We start from the raw sequence: 25,261 nt of genomic DNA on the forward strand, positions 1-25,261 counted from the left end.
AATACTAAAATAGTTACTCACATTGTAACAGCCTACTGCTTTCAATAAACGGTATTCTAGAAAGTATGGCAGATGACGATTATATTCTTGTGTTTCCATCTTGTGTAACAGCAAGTCAAAGCTCACTTTGATTTAATGTAAGAAAATTTGTATCCGTAGTACTTCCTCTTTGATGATTTTTATCTTACTCTTTGTAATACAGTATATTATTATTATGGTGATGAGATACATGTAAAAATATTATACTTAAGTTTGCTGATATTTCCACACACATATGAGATGACATTCAATGACAAAGGAGAGGTGTTGAAAGAGAGAGAGAGAGAGTGACACAGAGGGAAACTGATAAGTAATTTAATGACACAGTGGCAAAGGATGTACGGAGGTTGGATTGTTATGCAATATATAATTATGTGTATTTGTGTACGAAGAAAACAGAACGAAATAGAGCTTTCATAAAATCAGGCACACGCTGACTAGATTACTTGGCAATGAAGAGGGAAATAATATGTGTAAGGAGTACATATGAAATAAAATTATGTATTGTAACTGGGGTTTCTGTTTTGATGCTATTCAGGTGTCAGGATGAGCATGACTGCAAAGGGCATTTGATTCTAACGCATTATGTCAGGGTGAAGAACACTAAATAAATTACATTTTCTCTCTTAACAACATGTGGGCAGGATGGGTTCTTCCTTGGCTCGGGTATGAGGTAGATTGAAACAGCATTTTTACATAAGATAACTTTTATTGAAATTTTGTACAATGGTTTCCTTAATGGGTTGTTCTGGCTGCAAGAGCGGCAGCTGTGTCGTCTGCGAAGCCTTCTGCTGCGGCTGCGGCGGCGTCTGATTACGCCTGGCGGTGTGTATCTCGCGTCGCCGTTTCGCCCAGTTGACTGGAGACGCGCATCGTGCTGTGGCCCGTTTAATTATTGATAACGAAGTCGTGAAGCGCATGGTGATACCTTGGATGTGGCGTACCAGTGGTTCTCTCTCCACGCGGCCACGTGTGACAGTGTTGTGCGTAGGCCAGCGGAGCGGCGCGGCGGAGGAAGGCCAGTGTCCTGGACTCGAACAGCGGACTCCAGCTTGCCAGTCTTCGGCTGTCAGGTCTTCATCCCGGCTCACAGGTGACTGCTGATGTGAGGACGGCTCCTTCCCGTCCTCATGAGTCAGCCGGGTACGTAAAAATCAAATACCTTCTAACTTTTGTCTTCTGGCGGCGAGGCTGCTGCTTGTTATTCCATTACAGCGGCGGACTTGGTGCTTCTGTGTGCGATGTAGTCCCCTCCTGCATGACGGTCTTCAGCACGGACTGAACTGTTCTGGAACTGAAAACTACTCCTGGGCACACTGCGTCTCGCGTATTTATATATCTCAGTTCACTGGAGGTGAACGACTTCACGGTCATTGCCTCTTCTGTCACGTTGAAAAGCTTCTCCAAGAATCTTCTTATCGTCGGTCATTGGCTCTTGGAATGTAGGCGAGGGCCTGTGATCACATGTGACAATTGAGAAACACGTGAGCCGATCGGGCGATGCGCTGGCGGCTGAATCGACAGCGTCCGCTTATGTGGAGAGGGCGGTGGCTTCTCTTGAACGTGCTGACTTGCAAGCGCCAGACGTTGCAACTGCTGCTCTGTCTGCTGTTTGCCAGTGTGTAATTCTTCTAAACTAAACTACGTTTTTCATCTATTTTCTAATTTCTACATCACTTAACATTGATTTCACTAATTTATTTACCTGTCTTAAGTACCACTCAACATTCCTCCACTGTTCGGTGAAATTCGCCCTCGAATATACCACTCGACATTCCTCCACTCTTCACGCGGCTAAAGCACTAACACAAGCAATGAAAACTCACGCTTGAGATGATTACACACACTTCACATTAAGTGTGTTGAAAATACTTTATCACTTTACTAAAGCACTGTACGCTCATGAATCACATAGTTCACACATAAACCGATATGATAAGTGTAACAAACCTTGATGACAAAGAATAAACAAAAATAGATATTTCACTTAGAAAATTACATAGCAACACCTGTTTAATCTACCCTGTAATAATACAAGAATATCTATTCTCCAGTATTGTTTATTTTTGTATGAGACTGTTTAATGAAGACTGAAGTACAATAAACAGAGTTAATACACTAATGCTCAAAAGTAACCACTGAAGTACACCAGTTAATGGTATGGTATCCAGGTAACAGGTATTTGATGAAGTGGTATATTATTATTTGGCTAATTTTTTCGTCTTAAATAAAAGAAAACTGTACAAAGCAGAAACAACAAAACAAAGGTTCCAGATATACCCGTTCCTAGCATTATAATTTTAGTTTTGTGTTCACTTTTTAACTGAAAGACATGTTGCATCATAACATTCGCATCAATTATGCATTGCTGTGAGTTTATGAACATATCTAATGACTTCAGAAGGGAACTGTCAAGGGAGTAATTGAGGTAGGATAGGTTTTGTGTAGGAAATGCTTGCATGGCGTTTTCTGGCCAATAAATTAGAGGAAAAGTGGTTATGGACCTACCAACCCAGTAAAAACAAAAACAAAGAAAAGAAGGAATACATTTTTAACTACGAGACCTACGTGTTTCTACGTTCGACTTTTTTTTAGGTATACCATCATCATTTATTAATTATTTACATTTGTATACTATCCACAGTCTACTATGATTCAACAAGGACATTCGCACCCTTGGTCGAAGATTGTATGGTGCCATGTCTGTATGTTGTGCTGGCGTGGCCACTCTTTTTCCTTTTCGGGTACTTCCTCCACCCTTCGGAAAAGCAGACACTATTGTTGAAGGAATTACATCTGGAGCGCCCTTAAAATGTTTTAAACGACTTGCATGCACAATAGTAGTTTGGGTGGGCAGTTGTAGTTTAACGATGACTGGTGATGTGATCTAAATAATTTGATAAGGACCTCTGTAGTTTGTTACAAATTTCTTCGTTTTTTCTTCCGCAATGTATGGGGTTCACAGCATCATCCACTGACCGATTTTGTAATTTGGATATTTAGCTTGGGCATTACTTAATCTTTCCTTCGTTCCAAAGCCTTTGTATTAGATTTTTGAACCTTTATCCATACATCCTTCCTCATTCGACAGGAATATTTTACTGTTTCTCCAACTTTTCCGTTTTTCTGCAAGATTACATCAAACGGAGACGGCATTTTTCTCCCATAGACCACTTCATAAGGTGACATGCCAGTTTCTTCATGCGTTTTGGCGCTGTGTACCGACACGATTATTGGTAAATACGTATCCCAATTAGAATGTTGATCGTTAATATAATAACTAAGCATCTTGCCAATTGTCTGATGAACTCTTTCTTTGCATCCATATCAATGAGGGTGTAACGGAGTTGTGCGTAAGTTACGCATTTTACAAGGGAACCTCCCCATCGCACCCCCCTCAGATTTAGTTATAAGTTGGCACAGTGGATAGGCCTTGAAAAACTGAACACAGATCAATCGAGAAAACTAGTAGAAGTTGTGTGGAACTATGAAAAAATAAGCAAAATATACAAACTGAGCAGTCCATGCGCGAGATACGCAACATCAAGGATATCATGAGCTGAGGACCGCCGTGGTCCCGTGGTTAGCGTGATCAGTTGCGGAACGAGAGGTCCTTGGTTCAAGTCATCCCTCGAGTGAAAAGTTTACTTTCTCTATTTTCGCAAAGTTATGATCTGTCCGTCCGCTCATTGACGTCTCTGTTCACTGTAATAAGTTTAATGTCTATGTTTTGCGACCGCACCGCAAAACCATGCGATTAGTAGACGAAAGGACGTGCCTCTCCAATGGGAACCTAAAACATTTGATCGCAAGGTCTTAGGTCAACCGATTCCTCCACAGGAAACAAGTCTGATATATTCCATGCGACACTGGTGACGGCATGTGCGTCACATGACAGGAATATGTTGTCAGTCCACCTAACTTGTGCACTTGGCGAATGGGTAAAAAGATTCTTCTACCTTGCCCGATTTAGGTTTTCTTGTAGATGTGATAATCACTCCCAAAATAGTGGTGAAAGCATAAGAGTTTGTCACATAAACTGCAACAAATGAATGCAACAGTTTCACAGTCGCTCAGTTTTCCCTGGGCTCTGTCAAAACATATGTTTTAACGTTTTCAAATTTTTCCGTGTGTAGACCGTCAAATCCTGCATATGTCCAAGCAAATCTGAATATGTCCTGGAATTTTGGAGAGCGAAGTTGATTATGTGTGAGTGCCTGAACTCTGATAATTGACACATGATCACGTAAACAATACTGCTGTTTCTACCTGTGCAGCTTCGCAAAATCATAGAATCTTTTCGCAAAGTATTTCACTTGCCGAAAACCAAACACATCTAACGGTTGCACAAGAGGTGTACAACCTGGAGGAATGGTAATCACGTTTACTCCCACACTAAAATTGTACAATGCCTGATCCTTCTGTCCTGTGTAGCTGTCAAGGAGTAAGGCAAAATCTTTGTCCCCGTAAGGAGCAATCACACGTTCATTACAGTCTTTCACTAGTCTATTCTGCATTTTTCCTGACGCACTGCAATTCACTACGGCGCAGTTACCTCGCATCAGATGAACGGACGGACAGATAATAATTGTCTGAAAATAAAAAATATAACTTTTCACTCGAGTGAAGACTTGAACCAAGGACCTCTCATTTCACAGCTGCTCACGCTAACCATGGGACCACGGCGCTTCAGAGCTCAGGCTCTCCTTGATGTTGCCTATATTGCGCATGTACTACTCAGTTTGTATATTTTGCTTATTTTTTTCATAGTTCCACGCAACTTCTTCCTGCTTTCTCGATTGATCTGTGTTCAGTTTTTCGAGGCCTATCCACTGTGCCAACTTATAACTACATTTGATGGGGGTGCGATGGGGAGGTTCCCTTGTTAGTAAGTGGAGTAGCTGTTTCATTAATTCAGACATAAACTTAGATCCCTGATCTGCGATAATAGCTTCAGGTACGCCAAATTTAAGTATCCAGTTGTTAACTAAAGCTTGGGCAACTGTATTTGCTCGCCGATCTGGGAGACCCACCATAACTAAATAGTGTGAAAAGTGATGTATAATCCTAAGAACATACTTATTACCAGCAGGTGTTTTATGAAATGGTCCATAAAGATCCAGTCCACAGATCTGAAATGGATGTGAAGCCTCGGGGAGCCTCTGCAGGGGAATTTTAAACGAGAAAGTTCAGCTCGTTGTACGCACGCAGTGCAATTACGAACGTACTGCGCAACATCCTGCTTTCTGGTTTGCCACCAAGATTGCTCCGCTACGCGTCTTTCGGTTGTCCGCTGTCCACCGTGCCCTGCAAGGAAATGATCGTGGGCCTCTGGCATTATTTCTTGTCTAAGGTGTTGGGGAACAACAACTCACGATCCAAGTTTTGTTTTACGGCATAATACACCATCTTCAAAGCAAAATTGCTTTTGAGTTGGGTATTTTTTGCACTCTGTATCCTCATCTTGTGCCTTTCTCCAGTCCTCAGTATCTCGGCCTGTTGTTTCCAAAAGTGTTATTTTCTGTCTTAGGCAATCTGCATTCGTGTGTTTTTTGCCTGGTTTATGGATAACTTCGAAATACATTTAGGAAAGACATGGTGCCCTACCGGTGAGACGACTAGATGGATCCTTTAACCCAACAAACCGTATTCAAGCTGTGTGGTCTGTAATAACCTTGAATTTCCTACCACACAAGTAGCATTTAAGGAATTTGATGCCGTAAACAATACTTAAAAATTCTTTCTCCATTGTGGAATAATTTCTTTCTGCCATTGTTAGTTGTCTCAAAGTGTAGGCTATTGGGTGTTCCGCACCATTAGTATTCTGACTCAAAACGACTCCTACTGAACGACCACTTGCATCACAGGATAAAATCAATTCTTTATTATAATCTGGGTAGGCTAATACTGGACTGTGTATTAACTTATCTTTAAGGGTTTGAAATGCTGATTCACAATCTTCAGACCAATGATATTTGGCACCCTTTTTCAGTAACTAGGTATAGGATTGGGCAATTTCAGCAAAATATTGAACACATTTTCCGTAATACGATTCGAGTCCAATGAAACTTTGTACTTTCTTAGCGTGTTGTGGTGTTGGGAAGTCCTTAACTGCCGAAAATAATCGAGGATCTGTTTTAATTCTTTTTTCACTAATGACATGCCCTAGGTATGTAAACTCTGTCAATGCAAAACTACATATTTCCATATTTCCTGGCAGATTAAAACTGTGTGCCAGACCGAGACTCGAACATCTCATTCTACAAACATCCCCCAGGCTGTGGCTAAGCCATGTCTCCGCTATATCCTTTCTTTCAGGAGTGCTAGTAATGCAAGGTTCGCAGGAGAACTTCTGTAAAGTTTGGAAGGCATGGCTTAGCCACAGCCTGGGGGATGTTTCCAAAATTAGATTTTCACTCTGCAGCGGAGTGTGCGCTGATATGAAACTTCCTGGCAGATTAAAACTGTGTGCCCGACCGAGACTCGAACATCTCATTCTACAAACATCCCACAGGCTCAGGCTAAGCCATGTCTCCGCAATATCCTTTCTTTCAGGAGTGCTAGTTCTGCAAGGGTCGCAGGAGAGCTTCTGTAAAGTTTGGAAGGTAGGAGAAGAAATACTGGCAGAAGTAAAGCTGTGAGTACCGGCCATGAGTCGTGCTTCGGTAGCTCAGATGGTAGAGCACTTGCACGCGAAAGGCAAAGGTCCCGAGTTCGAGTCTCGGTCGGGCACGCAGTTTTAATCTGCCAGGAAGTTTCATATCAGCGCAAACTCCGCTGCAGAGTGAAAATCTCATTCTGGAAACATTGCTGAGTTTTGAGTCCTCGCAATACTCCATCGAGTAGTCTTTGAAAAGTTGCTGGTGCGTTTTTCAAACCGAAAGGCATATTTTTAAATTTGCCAGTGTCCTCCAGAGGTAGAAAATTCTGTTTTATGGCTATCTTCAGGAGCAACTTCCAATTGATGATATCCGCTACGTAAATCGAATGTTGAAAAGTATTTACTGTTACCCAAACTGTCAATATCTGTAATGTTTGGAAGAGGATAAACATCTGAGATAGTTTGTTTGTTAAGGTGTCTGTAGTCACAACAAAATCTAAATCGTTTCGTACCGTTGGGAGACTTCTTTGGAATACTTACAATATTTGAATTATAAGGCGAATCAGAATATTCTATAATTCCATCTTTTAGATGCTGTTCTAAAAATTCATCCAGTACTGGCTGTAAGTGATGCGGACCTCTATAAGGCTTCCTATAAACTGGGGTGCTATTTCCTGTTGGGATCTTATGCTGTGTGATATCTGTTGCTGGCAGTGGACCTTCTGCATTAAATAAATCTTGGAACTCAACTAAAACTGCATCTATCGTGTCTCTATCATTTCCTTTCAAATGCTCAATCTTCTGGTGTAATGCGGTTTTATAGGCGTCTGGTTTAGCTACTAACATTCCCTTATACAACTCTTTCTCCTCCACTCTCAAATTGTTAATATGTACCGGTACTTTTCTTTCTCCCTCAACGTCTTAAACCCATACAACACCTCTACGTACAAAACAATGCGACACAACTAATTCCTCATTTTCCTCTGATGGTTCTATTAGACACATTGTACCTGTAGGTACCTCGGGGTCAACGGTCATCCAGAAAAGTTTTCCTGAGCCATATGGTATCTTATCCCGGGAATCAACCTTCAAGTGTAGTTCATTTCGCCTTCCGGTTGGGGAAATCTTGCGGCAGCGGGCCTTTTGCAGCGGTGTCACCTAGCTGAAACACTATTCCGCTAACTCTACAGTTTCCTGTCTGAGGTCGATTTTAGCGTGATGTTTATTCAGGAAAAACAGCCCTAGGATCGCGTCGTACCCATCAGTCATCTTTGTTAGCACTTCTATATCTTCTTGAAACTGTACACCGTGAATATAGAAAATCAATGATGTACATCCTAGTGACTTCACTGTACCTCCTCCTACCCCGCTCAGTCTATACCTTGGAGGGTCATATTTCTTTTCTCCAATGCGTTCATTACTCACTATTGATACGTTTGCGCCTGTATCCACCAGTATCCTTGCCTCTTTATCCTGTATGGTAGCAGATAACCAGCATTCCGCCTTCACATTGGCCTTAATAGCAGGAAATTGCATTGGGAAAGCCTGGCGGCGCCTCCAACGTTCCCGTTTGAATTTAACTGATTTATATTTCCAAAAACCTTCTTAGACCTGCATTCCTTGAATGTGTGACCTATTCTTTGACAATTAGTGCAATAGGTTGTCTGCAGTTTCTTGCTATTGGTCCCTGCCGATCGCACCTAAAACATCGCACTCCTGCTGAAAATACATTTCGCTTCTACTTGTATTTGGTGGCAATGTCTATTTCTTCGAAAGCCGTCGCCACAGATACAGCTTCCGCTAAATTTTTAGGAAAGTCAGCCCTGCCACGGCGGGACGTTTCAGGAGGTAACCCACGTAAAAACGTATCCAGAGCTCTATCTTCTGCCTCTTGTAAAATAACTTTTTTTGCTTCATCACTAGTTGTCAACTGATAGGTGTTAATATTAACTTTTCTAATCCTATCCACAAATCTTTGTAACGACTCGTTTTGCCTCTGAGTGATAGTGTTTAATTTTTCCCGATAAAATCTGGAGCTGTTCTGTTTTTGAAAACGTTTAAGTAATCCTTTCTTCAATTCCTCAAATGTTGGAGCATTCCGTAATTCTTAGTAGTATAATACGTATGCATTAGCTTCTCCTATCAGTCTTAACTTTGTCATTTGTAAGAGGTGTTCATCTGACCATGATCCTAACTTTGCAGCTGCTACTAAATCATCAAAAAAGGCTGTTATGTCCTCGCCAGGTTTACCTGAAAAAGGAGTTACCAAGGCTGCTGCTGAGGAATCTAGGGTGGGAGGGATTGAACCGGTTTGCCTAACCTCACACAACTGTTTAAATAATGTATTATTATCATTTTTACGATGTGATATTTGATTAACTAAGCTCTGTATAGCTTCCTCAGTAGCAACTGCTTGTGGTATTGCCTCTGACTTTGTACGATTTCGTGTCATCATTTTACAACCTATTAGTTACACAATCTTCTTACACTGAATTAAAAAGATGTTAAAATAATTTCGACAAACACTTAAAATTATGAGAGAAAATTCACTTCTAAATAAAGAAAATATTACGACTGCTATGCAAACCTCTATCCTTTGACACATTAAACAATACTAACTCTGGACCTTTAGTGACTGTAATTCACACCTCATATTCTGCCAAGGGTATTTTCAAAAAAATGGCTCAAATGGCTCTGAGCACTATGGGACTTAACAGCTGTGGTCATCAGTCCCCTAGAACTTAGAACTACTTAAACCTAACTAACCTAAGGACATCACACACGTCCATGCCCGAGGCAGGATTCGAACCTGCGACCTTAGCAGCCGCGCGGTTCCGGACTGCGCGCCAAGAACCGCTAGACCACCGCGGCCGGCCAAGGGTTTTTTCTCTGGCACCAAATGTAACTGGGTTTTCTCTTTTGGTGCTAGTCAATAGTCAGGATGAGCATTACTGCAAAGGGCATTTGATTCTAACGCATTATGTCTGGGTAAAAAATACTACATAAATTACTTTTTCTCTCATAATCAAAATATCCACGGGTATGCTGCCGGTCTATAGTGTCCAACGGGCACAATATTTCGGCGATCAAACATGTCGCCATCATCAGGTGAACTGACGGACTGAGCTCCTGTGAACGTGCCGGCACGGAGATCCGTACGCTATGGCTGCTCAGAGGGAACTGGGTTCGGTCGCGGCGGCGGCCGATTTAAATACCCTCCGCCCGCGGCGCGCTCCCTCCGCCGTCCGCGCCCAGCGCCACGGTCGTGCGGTGGAACAGATTGCGACGGCGTCTGAGATGACGTCGGTGTGATGGCTCTGTCCGCCGTGGTCGTCACAACTATACGTCTGCTCGATTTACTCTTGATTAACCCGATCGCTGGTTCCCAAGCCTTGCTAAGATTATAGCCACAGTCACGGTTTATGAGGTCGTCATTGGTGCGAATTTCGATGGCCTCTCTAACAACGCTGTCCCAGTATCTCGACGTCTGTACCAGAATCCTCGTGCGGTCATACTCCATGGCGTGATTTTCCGACAAACAATGTTCAGCGACCGCCGACTTGCTCGGATACATCAGTCGAGTGTGCCTCTGGTGTTCACGGCATCGATCCTCGACGGTACGCATCGTCTGACCAATATACGACTTGCCACATTGACACGGAATCTGGTACACGCCGGCCTTCCTCAAACCGAGGTCATCTTTGGCGCTCCCCACCAGTGCACGAGTTTTATTTGGAGGACAAAACACAGTTCCGACCCGGTGTTTCTTCAGAATGCGGGCGATTTTTCCCGAGAGTGCGCCTGTGTATGGAATAAATGCAGTGCCTACCTCCTCCCTCGTGACTTCATCCATCTCAACAGGTTGTGCTGCAGTGGTTGGGCGGAGAGCACGTTGAATCTGCCACTCTGAGTACCCATTTTTTCGAAATACAGTTCTCAGATGTTCCAATTCCTGGGGTAGACTCTCTGCGTCAGAGATAGTGCGCGCCCTATGTACTAGAGTTTTAAGTACCCCATTCCTCTGTGAAGGGTGGTGGCAGCTGTCTGCATGCAAATACAGATCAGTGTGCGTAGCCTTCCGATACACCCCATGACCTAGGGTGCCGTCAGCCCTTCTCTTGACCAAGACGTCAAGGAAAGGTAATTTACCCTCCGTTTCAGTCTCCATAGTGAATTTGATGTTGGGGTGTAAGGAGTTTAGATGTGTAAGGAAGTCAAGGAATTTATCCATACCATGTGGCCAGATGACGAACGTGTCGTCAACGTAACGGAAAAAGCAAGTAGGTTTCCATACGGATGACGACAGGGCTTCCTCCTCGAAGTTCTCCATGTACAAATTCGCTACCACCGGTGAGAGTGGGCTACCCATGGCGACTCCCTCCGTTTGTTCGTAGTATTCTCCATTAAAAAGAAAATACGTGGAAGTCAAGACATGCCTAAAAAGTTCAGTGGTCTTCTCGTCAAACTTCTGACTAATCAATTCTAGTGACTCTTGCAGGAGTACCCTCGTAAACAAGGAAACGACGTCAAAACTCACCATGATATCTGACTCATCCAACCTGAAGCTATCAAGGCGTTTAACAAAATCCACGGAATTACGGATGTGATGAGGGCATTTACCCACATAAGGACTTAATATTCCCGTCAGGTATTTGGCCAACAAATATGTAGGTGCCCTGATGTTGCTGACAATGGGGCGTAATGGTACCCCCTCTTTGTGAACCTTCGGGAGTCCATATAGTCTAGGCGGTACCGGACCTTGGGGTAACAATTTCTTAGCGTCACCCTCCGGTAAATCTGCGTCCTTGAGAAGCGCCCTCGTCTTGTTCTCCACCTTCTCTGTTTACAAAATGTGGGCAGGATGGGTTCTTCCTTGGCTCGGGTATGAGGTAGAATGAAACAGCATTTTTACATAAGATAACTTTTATTGAAAGTATTGTACGGTTTCCTCACTTGGTTGTTCTGGCTGGGAGAGAAGCAGCTGTGTCGTCTGCGAAGCCTTCTGCAGTGGCAGCGGCGGCGTCTGATTACGCCTGGCGGAGTGTATCTCGCGTCGCCGTTTCGCCCAGTTGACTGGGGACGCGCATCGTGCTGTGGTACGTTTAATTATTGAGAACGAAGTCGTGAATCGGATGGTGATACCTTGGTTGTGGCGTCCCAGTGTTTCTCTCTCTACGCAGCTGCGTGTGACAGTGTTGTGGTACAGTCTGGAACCGAGCGACCGCTACGGTGGCAGGTTCGAATCGTGCCTTGGGCATGGATGTGTGTGATGTCCTTAGGTTAGTTAGGTTTAAGTAGTTCTAAGTTCTGGGCGACTGATGACCTCAGAAGTTAAGTAGAATAGTGCTCTGAGCCAGTTTTAAACAGTGTTGTGCGTCGGCCAACGTAGCACGCGGCGGGGGAAGGCCAGTGACCCAGACTCGAACAACGGACTCCAGCTTGCCAGTCTTTGGCAGTCAGATCTTCATTCCGGCTCACAGGTGACTGCTGATGTGAGGACGGTTCCTTCCCGTCCTCAGGAGTCACCCAGGTACGTAAAAATCAGTCTTCAAATACCTTCTAACTTCTGTCTTCTGGCGGCGGGGCTGCTGCTTGTTATTCCATTACAGCGGCGGATTTGGTGCTTCTGTGTACGATGAAGTCCTGCATGACGATCTTCAGCACGGACTGAACTGTTCTGGATCTGAAAACTACTCTTGGGCCCACTGCATGTCGTGTATTTATTTATATCTGTTTACTGGAGGTGAACGACTTCACGGTCATTGCTTCTTCTGTCACGTTGAAAAGCTTCTCCAAGAATCTTCTTAACATCGGCCATTGGCTTTTGGAATGTAGGCGAGGGCCTGTGATCACATGTGACAATTGAGAAACACGTGAGCCGGTCGGGCGATGCACTGACAGCTGAACCGACAGCGTCCGCTTATGTGGGGAGGGCGGTGGCTTCTCTTGAATGTGCTGACTTGCAAGCGCCGGACGTTGCAACTGCTGCTCTGTCCTCTGTTTGCCAGTGTGTAATTCTTCTAAACTAAACTACGTATTTTCTACATCACTTATTTTCTAATTTCTACATCATTTCACATTGATTTCACTAATTGATTTACCTATCTTAAGTACCACTCAACAGTATGCACGTGTGTGTGTGTGTGTGTGTGTGTGTGTTTGTGTGTGTGTGTGTGTGTGTGTGTGTGTGTGTGTGTGTGTGTGTGTGATGGCTCCAATTTAAGCCATTCAGACGCAAAATTCTTTGATTATGACGCCATTTTATGCTAGTGTATTTGAACGTGTTGTTTTTTTGCTATATAATGCGTTTTTATGAATCTGCCATCAGTTCAGATTAAGCATGTGTAGTTTCACAGCCATTTTATGACTGGCTGCTTCTTTTAAAACCAACTAAAATACTACGTTGTAATCAACTACCTCATTTTAACCATACGCTGAGACTAACTGGACAGGAGAGGAGAGAAGTCAAGGAGGAACTGTGGGTGTGATTGTAACTGGTTATGTGGTGATAAAGATGATGACGTCACTGATAAGGCTCATGAAATAAGTGGTAAGACTGATGAAATCATTGACACAGAGAGCGGAAATTAGAACATCTTGAGTAAGGCCATGATCTGGTCATATGACGTCACAAAAGTGAAAAAGAGCACCAGAGTTGCTACGTATATGGTAAGTATCACTGATTTTTTCAACCAGTGTTCATTGCCAACGATTCCATGTTGAATGTGACATAAACTGAAGACATCCACTGCTTTGCAAGAATCGTCTGCATAGTCATGGAAAACTTCTCAATGAAACGGTTGTTGAAAGCTGCTAATGTTTAGTTAAATAAACAAATATTGTGCACTTTACTTGTCTACAGCAATTCAGTATCGTTTGAAAAGCCAAATTAATGATGAAGCCTACAATCGTGGATTTGCAACACTGACCAAAGCATATGCTTCTTTTTCGCCAAATGACCAATCGCTTTTCATTGTTCTGGTTGGGGAATGAAATATAAACTAGAAGATTTTGTTGATTATCATGGACGTTTCAGGTTCTGCATATCACCTAGAATGGTACTCCGTTTCTTGCATGGTTACAAAGAGATTAATTTAAATGGTTTCCGGCAGCCATTGAGATAACAGGGGGCAACCAACTGCTGATTGTAGTGAACTTTGGGACTAATTCCCCTTATCTGGGCTCCAGGCTCGTCCCTGGATCATTCCAGCAACTCGCAAAGGAGGTCGAGAATACCACCCTGGCACACGGAATTTCAAAGCAGCTCACAATCTGCAGCATTGTCCCCAGAACTGACAATTAACCCCTGGTTTTGAGTCGAGTTGAAAGCATGAACCAGAGACATCGAGAGGTCTATGACAAGCTAGGCTTTGTCTTCCTACATCTGCACCTTTGAATTGAGAATGGCTTGACTCCCCAAAATGGGTCAATTTCGAACTATGCACTGGAGGCTACTAACCAGATAGCTATGTGTGGGGTTCAGACACTCTCCATGGAGTCCAGATAAGAATATGTGTCGGAGACCAGGACGTATCAGTGTAAGGTCCGAGAAATCCCCCCATAGAGGAGTGTTTTAATATGCAAGTCGTTAACTGTCAATTCATTCGATATAAAATACCAGAGTTTGAACCGCTCATAAAAATCGGTGTGAATCTAATACTCCTGGATACAGTAAGCTGATTAAAACCCGAGGTTAACTGTAAGAAATTTTTGTGGAAAACTAACGCGAGTATCGAAATAATAGGATAATGGGAAACAAAGGTGGTGTATTTGTCACAGTAGACTAGAAACTCCACCGAGATAGAAATACAAACTGTGTAAGAGATAGTTTGGGCAAAACTTTGTAGCAGGGATGGGCATAAAATTAGTATCGAGTCCTTGTATCGACCATCAGACTCACATCCTGATGAACGGGAAATCTTCAGAGAAAACTTCAGTTCGCCAGTGCATACACTATCTGATGAAAAGTATCCAGACACATCCAAAATCATACTTTTTCATATTATGTCCATTGTGCTGCCGCCTAGCGCCAGCTACTCTAGATCAGCGACCTCAGTAGTCATTAGACATAGTGAGAGAGCAGAATGGGGCGCTCCGCGGAAATCACGGACTTCGAACGTGGCCAGGTGGTTGGGTGCCACTTGGTAATACGTGCCATACGTTCGTACGCGAGATTTCCACACTCCTAAACATCCCTAGGTCCACTGTTTCCGATGTGACAGGGAAGTGGAAAAGTGAAGGGACACGTATAGCACAAAAGCATACTGGCCGACCTCGTTTGTTGACTGACAGAAATCGCCGACAGTTGAAGGGGCCGGCCGATGTGACCGAGCAGTTCTAGGCGCTTCAGTCCGGAACCGGGCTGCTGCTACGGTCACAGGTTCAAATCCTGCCTCGGGCATGGATGTGTGTGATGTCCTTACGTTAGTTATGTTTAAGTAGTTCTAAGTCTAGGGAACTGATGACCTCAGATGTTAAGTCCCATAGCGCTTAGAGCCATTTGAACCATTTTAGTTGAAGGGGGTTGTAACGTATAATTGGCAGACAGCTATCCAAAACATCACTCAGGAATTCCAAATTGCATCAGGATCTAATGCAAGCACTATGACAGTTGCGCGGGAGGTGAGAAAACATGCGATTTCATGGTCAAGCGGCAGCTCATAAGCTACACATCACGCCGGTAAATGCCCAACGACGCCTCTCTTTATGTAAGGAGCGTAAACATTGGACGATTGAACAGTGGAGAAACGTTGTGTGGAGTGACGAACCACGGTACACAATATGGCGATCCGATGCCAGGGTGTGGGTATGGCGAATTCCCGGTGAACGTCATCTGCCAACGTGCGTAGTGCCAACAGTAAAATTCGGAGGCTGTGGTGTTATGGCTTGCTCGCGTTTTTCATGGAGGGGGCTTCAACCTCTTGCTGTTTTGCGTGGCACTATCACAGCACAGGCCTACCTTGATGTTTTAAGCAGCATCTTGCTTCCCACTGTTGAAGAGCAGTTCGGGGATGGCGACTGCATCTTTCAACACGATCGAGCACCTGTTCATAATGCACGGCCTGTGGCGGAGTGAGTACACGTCAATAAGATCCTTGTAATGTACTGCCCTGCACAGATTCCTCGCCTGAGTCCTATGGAACACCTTTGAGGTGTTTTGGAAAGCCGATTTGGTACCAGGCCTCAGCGACCGACATCGATACCTCTCCTCAGTGCAGCACTAGGTGAAGAATGGGCTGCCATTCACCAAGAAACCTTCCAGCACCTGATTGAACGTGTGCCTTCGAGAATGGAAGGTAACATCAAGGCTAGGGGTGGGCCCACACCACATTGAATTCCAGCATTACCGATGAAGGGCGCCAGGAACTTCTAAGTCATTTTCAGCCAGGTGTCCGGATACTTTTGATCACATAGTGTAAGTTCTCCGGTTATATTGTAATCATTTCTGAGAGACAATTAATTTCAGTAGTTACTGTTTTGTCAGTGGTAGGCGTTACGAGACATACAGTGAAAAAACTGATAAAGGCCTTCTCAGAAAAGTACATAGTACAGATAGTTCGCCAACACTTGTCGTGGAAATATTTCAGACCTAATCGCAGCAGGTAGATCTTACTTCTATGAAGACGTCCAAGCTGAAATTTGTATCAGTGGCCATGAGACCGTAGTAACAACAATGATTACCGAAGTACAAAGGGCAATTAGTAACATATATTCAGTGATCCAAATAAAGCTGCAGTAGTGTTATACGGCAACGAGGAACTTGTAACTTTTAGCTCAGGACATAAACACGCGGAGGAAATGTGGTTCCAAACTAGAAGAATAGTTGATCGTGTAGTGCAGAGAGAAGTACCCAATACAACAGTTCACGATGGGATGGACCGTACGCAGAATACTGCCACTATAAAGGATCATACGTCTCAAACAAAGCATAGGCTCTATGTAGGGAGATGGTAAATGAAGCGTATTAAGCTGTAAAGGTAGCCATACATGTAGCTATCAGTGACTGCTGTATCAGAATGCAGTCGAAATATATTTCACAAACTGAAGACTTTCTGGTCATGTGGAAAGGCTGTTAGTGCCACCAAAGGAATGGACGAGACAGGAATTAATATTTTTGGTAGCAAAGCAAAATACCAGTTTTTTAATGTTCCTTGACGAAGGGAAACGCAATAGTATTCCCCTAATTTAACTTTCCTACCAATGAAAAGTTGACGGAAATATATGTTACTGTCATAATGTTGAGAAACAACTGAAATCTTTAAAACAGAACAAAATTCCGGAAGTCGACGTAATCCATATGATTGTTTATAGTGAATCTGCGGTTGAGTAAGCCCGTTTTGTAACTACAATCACTCGTAGATCCCTCGAACGGAAACCGTGTCCAGCAACACTCGTCTACATGAAGGGAACATAAGTGATCCATGAATGTATCCTATAATATCCTGGAAAACAACTTGTTTTAGAATCTTATAACATACTCTCACCTCATATGCTGCTAGGTATCTTGAACAAAGTGTCTTTCTCAGTGGTAACCAACATGACGTAGGATAACATAGATCATACGAAATCCAACTCGCACTTTTCTCACATAACGCAATCAAAGCCGTGGATGAAGAAATTGAGGTAGATCCTGTATTTCTCGATATCCGAAAAGCATTTAACACAGTACCATACCCACGCTTACTACCGAAATTATACGATGGTGCGAGGTAACAGGCTAAACTTCTAACTGAACTGAGGATTTTTATATTAGGAGGACCCTCCTTGGACAGAGGGTCATCAACTTATGTGCAGAACTACAGCGTGCAGGGTATTGTGGGGCAGCAACTCTTCTTAAATAGTCATGTAACAAGAGCTAGCCAGAGTTACAAATAAATTGGGTGCTAATTTAGTTGGTGACCTGTTTCGAGCTACAATACTTCTAAAATTAACCGAAATTCGTTAATTAACATTGCGACCATATTAATATCGACTCACTTTATTTACTAATATTTTGGATGGACATTTTACCTGGCAAACGTTGGTTGGATTGAGAATAGGCATAGCCCGAAATCGGTTACCGACTAAATAAACATCCACGTTAATTGCAACTCTGGTTGTCTCTTTTTGCATCTCATCAACATATGTAAAACTATCTTTCGGTGAGCCCCAGGGAAGTGTGTTAACCAGCTTGCTGCTCCCGTTGTACATTAATGACCTTGCAGACAGATATCAGACTTTCTTCAGATAACGCAGTTATCTGTAATGAATTACTGTCTGAAGGAAGCTGCAAAAGTATTCAGTCAGATATTGTCAAGATTTCAAAGTCATGCAAAGATTGTTAACTTGCTATAAATATTCATAAATGTCTACTTGTGGACTTCAGATAACGAAAAAAGGACTATTGAATGACTACATCAGTGAATCACAACAGGTATCCGTCAATTACTACAAATACCAGGGCGCACCAGTTTGCAGAGGTATTAAGTGGGTCGACCACATAGCTTCATTCGAAGATAAAACTGGTGACAGACTACGATTCATTGAGAGAATACTAGGTAAATGCAGTCAGTCTATAAAACAGATTACATGCAAAGACTCGTGGACCTGTAATAGAATACTGCTTAGGTGTGTGGGACCTGCACCAGACACAACTAACTGGTGATAGTGAACGTATACAAAAAAGGACTGCACGAATGGTGACGGGTTCGTTTGGCCCTTGCGAGAGTATAAAGAAATACTGAAAGATCTGAACTCTCAAACGCTCGAATATACACACATTACCCCGTGGAAACCTAATTGAGTATTTTTTTAAACCACCTAGAAATATATCACAACCCCATACATGTCACTCCCATACGAACTGCGAAAACACGATTAGACTGACTGCAGCCCTACGGAGATATTTATATGATAATTTTTCACAGATTCCACAAGTGGATAGACGGGAAAAAGCTCTGATTACTGGTAATATGGGGCATACTTTCACCCATAATTTCACAGAGGTTTTGCACAGTATTGACGAAAATTCAGATGTGGAACTGGCTTACAGATGACAAGACACTGCAAATTTTAGCTCAAGAAATGTACTGGAAAGTGTCACAATTTCGAGTGTCCGAGAAAGAGCAAATGTCATTACGGAACACTTTAAAAAAGCTATGTTAGTCAGAATTATTAATCTAGCACTGTATCATTAGTGTTAAATTGCAGGTGGTTCATCATATGTTAGCACATGAACGTGGCGCATTAAATTCAATAAATTTCGAAACTGGAAGATACGTTGGTTTAGCTTTCCAATTGATCAGGTATTCGTTTTGCAATGATCGCATCATATTCACCTTAACAATAATAACTGAACTGAAATTATCTGTAGTCACGTAAATGTCGTGAAGGGACATATTAAGGGACATATTAAGGGACATATTCAATAAATTTTAACATGAAGAAAACTGCGCAAAAATATTAAAAGAAGCGGATATATCAGTCATTGTATTATGAAGAGGGATGAGTGAGTGTTGGAATAAAGACAAATCCACTCATGAGTTTTACTCAGTTCCCGAAGTACCACATGCATTTCATCGATTTTTCGCTTCAGGTGAAAAAACACTGAAGTCATCTGCCATTGATACAGGCATTGAAATGCATAAAAGAACAACAACTGCCAAGGAAACGAAATCATGATGTCAGATTATTCATAATTCTGTTACATAAGTAACACTTCCAAGCAAATGAGTAACAAGGCGACCCCTATACAAGAAATTAAATGTTGTTACGTGAAAAAAATTCAGTATGACATTACGACAGGTGGTGAACTCTACATGTTATAAGAAATTCTGTCTCTTATATTTACACTTTTTTTCTATACTGCGAGTACCGTGTGCAATTACTCATACTCTAAACTGATGATGTCCATACCAATCACCAGGCTGCAGTATCTCTGGACACTTCTATTCATCACCTTTGATGAATGCCAATCACGAAAGTAGGACGACACATGCCTGTCGGCAAATCTGGTATCATTACTGAGCCGAAACTTGTCGTTGTTTGATACACTTAATCGGTTTGGTACTTATCTCCTTCTGGGGAGCCGCTAGGCCCCTGAAAAAGTACTGATCACTCCACGTATAATTGACTTAATTTTTGCTAAATCGATCTCTCATACTCTTAAAGTTATATAAAACCTGAAACTACATTTAAGACAAAATTGTTGGTAATAAATGTTCAAGTAAGGGAGCTGGCGTCTTTAGCAATAGAGATCGTGTAGCAAGAGGCTGAAATGTCATTTTACGTCTCACGTTTTGCTGAAATCTTTCATAGTACAGCTGCAATGCTTCGTCAGCGTTCACAGAACCCACACAATTTCGTCAAAACACTAATTGCCAGAACAGGGAGGCAGAAACGGTAACTTGTAGTAATGGGGTAATGCTTTGTGAGCACTTGCAGAAACCGTACAACTTCGTCAGCACGCGCACACACACACACACACACACACACACACACACACACACACACACAAACACACCACGCACACTCACATACACACACTGGTAGGAGAGGGGATAGCAGGAAATAGTCACGTATAGTGGTGGATTTCTAGCAGTTTCTCAGCCACTGGCGAACCAGAAAGGCATGTGTGAATGGTGACTACACTCTCGTCTCAGTTACTTTCTCAACGTAGTTGCAGAACCACACTACATATTTCTGCGATTTTTTGTCAAGGATTATGTACAGCATTGCTCTGAATTGCTTTCTCCAGAAGGAACTTATTTTCATATATTTATTGGTGCTCATGATACCGTATTTACCTGTGGCATTTCCTGTATCTCGCACGACGCTCCACCATTAGCCGTATACAACTTCAGCAAAGATATATGAACTTGTTGTAATGTGTTACAATTAAATTTAGAACTAGGGTATTTTCGTATGTTGGTTTTCATTCTCTGCAATACACAAAGTTATATTTCATTTTTGATGTTTCATTTCGACTAAATTTTGTTCTTCACAGGCCATCACATTCACTGTAATCAGCACCCAACCTGAAATAGCTACAGAACTCCATCGCTCAGCACGCAAAATGAATACGAGGAAAGAGTTGACAACTATCATAAGGCTGATATAGTTACACATATTGAATATTTTAAATACAGTTCGGTTTATAAATATTCATTGATTGGGATGTATTATACTCGAATTGAGCATGGGTCACCAATCTAAAAACTGATACATTTACTGAGGCTGCTGATGCAGTTAATAATTTACAAACTGAATTGTGCAAAGGATCTTACAACACTCATTTTGAGAAGTAAACTCTTATACATAAGATCAGTCACTAATCAACGTTTTCTATTTTGACAGCTTCAGTTGCAGAGCAATTCAATGATTTCTTAATAGTATGACGCATAAGAATTTCGCAGCACAGAACTCAACAAATGGAAAGATATAGTGCTAGATGCAGTATGTCAATAGAACCACATCAAACACAAAACAATAGATATTATACATTTTCGTATGGATGTTAGTAGCGTTTTTTGTATTGTGTATAACGAGGTTAAGGTGATACATTCAAAGTTGATTTTTTCTTTTGGGATTAGCAAACGTAAAATAATTTTTGAATGAGAGCTCAGCCCAAATTGGTATAGTGAGGTATTCAAAATTAGAGCATTTCAGAATGCAAACGCAAGAACGTATCTGCTAGATTATCTGTCGTGACCTGAATCAGCAGGTACTTTATAGGAAGGGACTACAGGAAAAAATATTAATCCATTTAAGTAACTGAAAAAAATCACATGAATAAATGAAATCAAAGCACTAATTTAATGGCCGAGGTTTGATAGAACACACAATTCCTTGATTACTTTGTAAGACGTGGAATGTGTGTGAACTTGGCCGAAAGCAGACAAGTGAAATACCAGTATATGCCTCTCCATGCTTGCAAAGTGTTCTACTTCACAATAGTCATCACCAGTCAACAAAGCTGACGTCCCTTCTTGCCACTCATTTTTGACATAGGAAGCTGGCTGACTGGCTGTTCCATTTTTATGGAGGTAAAGTACCAAGCCATTATTGCAAAAACCAAATATGAGCTATACAGTTGGCTTAGAATCTCTCTGACTGTCATAGTCTCTATAAAAGGGGCACGTTTTAAAACCAAGTTAAAAATGTGAATGGACAAGCTGATATGGCGGTAAAAAACTAAAGTCTTGCTGGGGAAGTAAATACGTGTAACACAAATTTTCTGATTTCCAAGAAAGCGGGGTAGATTAGCGAGAAGGTGAAAAAATGTGATTGGCTTTTCAATTATTATCGAAGAAAATGATGTCGTGAGCTGTGAGAGGGTCAGGTTGTGCCTGGTTGCAAACTCCCTGAGTGACCTCTTTCCAAAATGATGACATGGTACAGAAAAAGTAGAATGGGTGAAGGGGTGTAGCTTAGGAATTGGGTGCGGGGAGTGGTGGAGTGGTTATGGGTGGGAGGAGGGGGAGGAGAGGAAGGAAGAGGGAAGTTCAAGGTCATGCTTTCATTAGCGTCACTATTCAGTTACCATCTCCAAGGCAGTCCTAACTCCACCCCAGACTGTGATAGTATTTTCTTTGTAAAAAAAATCTTCCAGGGGTTCTTTTTGAGTTTTAGACTTATCAAACAAGTATCTTAACAATTTTCACAGCAAATTGAAAGTGTAAATACATCTGCTTCACGTCGATTCAGCTGTAGCAAAAGCTCTACTGTAATACATATGAAAATCTGCGGTTCTGATTATACACTCCTGGAAATTGAAATAAGAACACCGTGAATTCATTGTCCCAGGAAGGGGAAACTTTATTGACACATTCCTGGGGTCAGATACATCACATGATCACACTGACAGAACCACAGGCACGTAGACACAGGCAACAGAGCATGTACAATGTCGGCACTAGTACAGTGTATATCCACCTTTCGCAGCAATGCAGGCTGCTATTCTCCCATGGAGACGATCGTAGAGATGCTGGATGTAATCCTGTGGAACGGCTTGCCATGCCATTTCCACCTGGCGCCTCAGTTGGACCAGCGTTCGTGCTGGACGTGCAGACCGCGTGAGACGACGCTTCATCCAGTCCCAAACATGCTCATTGGGGGACAGATCCGGAGATCTTGCTGGCCAGGGTAGTTGACTTACACCTTCTAGAGCACGTTGGATGGCACGGGATACATGCGGACGTGCATTGTCCTGTTGGAACAGCAAGTTCCCTTGCCGGTCTAGGAATGGTACAACGATGGGTTCGATGACGGTTTGGATGTACCGTGCACTATTCAGTGTCCCCTCGACGATCACCAGTGGTGTACGGCCAGTGTAGGAGATCGCTCCCCACACCATGATGCCGGGTGTTGGCCCTGTGTGCCTCGGTCGTATGCAGTCCTGATTGTGGCGCTCACCTGCACGGTGCCAAACACGCATACGACCATCATTGGTACCAAGGCAGAAGCGACTATCATCGCTGAAGACGACACGTCTCCATTCGTCCCTCCATTCACGCCTGTCGCGACACCACTGGCGGCGGGCTGCACGATGTTGGGGCATGAGCGGAAGACGGCCTAACGGTGTGCGGGACCGTAGCCCAGCTTCATGGAGACGGTTGCGAATGGTCCTCGCCGATACCCCAGGAGCAACAGTGTCCCTAATTTGCTGGGATGTGGCGGTGCGGTCCCCTACGGCACTGCGTAGGATCCTACGGTCTTGGCGTGCATCCGTGCGTCGCTGCGGTCCGGTCCCAGGTCGACGGGCACGTGCACCTTCCGCCGACCACTGGCGACAACATCGATGTACTGTGGAGACCTCACGCCCCACGAGTTGAGCAATTCGGCGGTACGTCCACCCGGCCTCCCGCATGCCCACTATACGCCCTCGCTCAAAGTCCGTCAACTGCACATACGGTTCACGTCCACGCTGTCGCGGCATGCTACCAGTGTTAAAGACTGCGATGGAGCTCCGTATGCCACGGCAAACTGGCTGACACTGACGGCGGCGGTGCACAAATGCTGCGCAGCTAGCGCCATTCGACGGCCAACACCGCGGTTCCTGGTGTGTCCGCTGTGCCGTGCGTGTGATCATTGCTTGTACAGCCCTCTCGCAGTGACCGAGCAAGTATGGTGGGTCTGACACACCGGTGTCAATGTGTTCTTTTTTCCATTTCCAGGAGTGTATATATTAGTAACTCAATTTAGGTAAATTGAAAACAGCCAAATCCATCAGTAAAATAGAAAATTTCAATATCTCACCTGCATAATATTATAAACATGGGCAACATTGTGGTCCTCATTGAATACTACCTCACAAAGCTTCAGGTTACAGAAGGCACTAGTGTGATATCTGTCAGGGGTACACATCTGTGAATAAACATTATTGTGAAACTTCCTGGCAGATTAAAACTGTGTGCCCGACCGAGACTCGAACGCGGGACCTTTGCCTTTCGTTGGCAAGTGCTCTACCAACTGAGCTACCGAAGCACAACTTACGCCCGGTACTCACAGCTTTACTTCTGCCAGTACCTCGTCTCCTACCTTCCAAACTTTACAGAAGCTCTCTTGCGAACCTTGCAGAAGTGGCACTCCTGAAAGAAAGGATATGGCGGAGACATGGCTTAGCCACAGCCTGGGGGATGTTTCCAGAATGAGATTTTCACTCTGCAGCGGAGTGTGCGCTGATATGAAACTTCCTGGCAGATTAAAATTGTGTGCCCGACCAAGACTCGAACTCGGGACCTTTGCCTCTCAGGGGCAAGTGCTCTACCAACTGAGCTACCGAAGCACGACTCACGCCCCCTACTCACAGCTTTACTTCTGCCAATACCTCGTCTCCTACCTTCCAAACTTTACAGAAGCTCTCCTGCGAACCTTGCAGAACTAGCACTCCTGAAAGAATGGATATTGCGGAGACATGGCTTAGCCACAGCCTGGGGGATGTTTCCAGAATGAGATTTTCACTCTGCAGCGGAGTGTGCGCTGATATGGAACTTCCTGGCAGATTAAAGCTGTGTGCCAGACCGAGACTCAAACTCGGAACCTTTGCCTTTCGCGGGCAAGTGCTCTACCAACTGAGCTACCGAAGCACGACTCACGCCCGGTACTCCGCTGCAGAGTGGAAATCTCATTCTGGAAACATCCCCCAGGCTGTGGCTAAGCCATGTCTCCGCCATATCCTTTCTTTCAGGAGTGCCACTTCTGCAAGGTTCGCAAGAGAGCTTCTGTAAAGTTTGGAAGGTAGGAGACGAGGTACTGGCAGAAGTAAAGCTGTGAGTACCGGGCGTGAGTCGTGATTCGGTAGCTCAGTTGGTAGAGCACTTGCCCGCGAAAGGCAAAGGTCCCGAGTTCGAGTCTCGGTGGGGCACACAGTTTTAATCTGCCAGGAAGTTTCATATCAGCGCACACTCCGCTGCAGAGTGAAAGTCTCATTCTGGAAACATTATTGTGCTGAAGCTTAAAAAGTTAAAACTAAAATTATGACATTAAAGAATAAACCATATTTAGCCATGTATACATTTAAAATTAACACAATGTTAGTAAATAGTAAGTTACCGTCAAGAAAAGGCTGTTGCGGTAAAATCAAATTACTTAAACTGTGAGACAATGTAAATAACATACAACAGAACAAGACCAGAGTGCGAG

Source organism: Schistocerca piceifrons, chromosome 7, assembly GCF_021461385.2.
Source record: "Schistocerca piceifrons isolate TAMUIC-IGC-003096 chromosome 7, iqSchPice1.1, whole genome shotgun sequence".
In the NCBI taxonomy this organism is placed as follows: Eukaryota; Metazoa; Arthropoda; class Insecta; order Orthoptera; family Acrididae; genus Schistocerca; species Schistocerca piceifrons.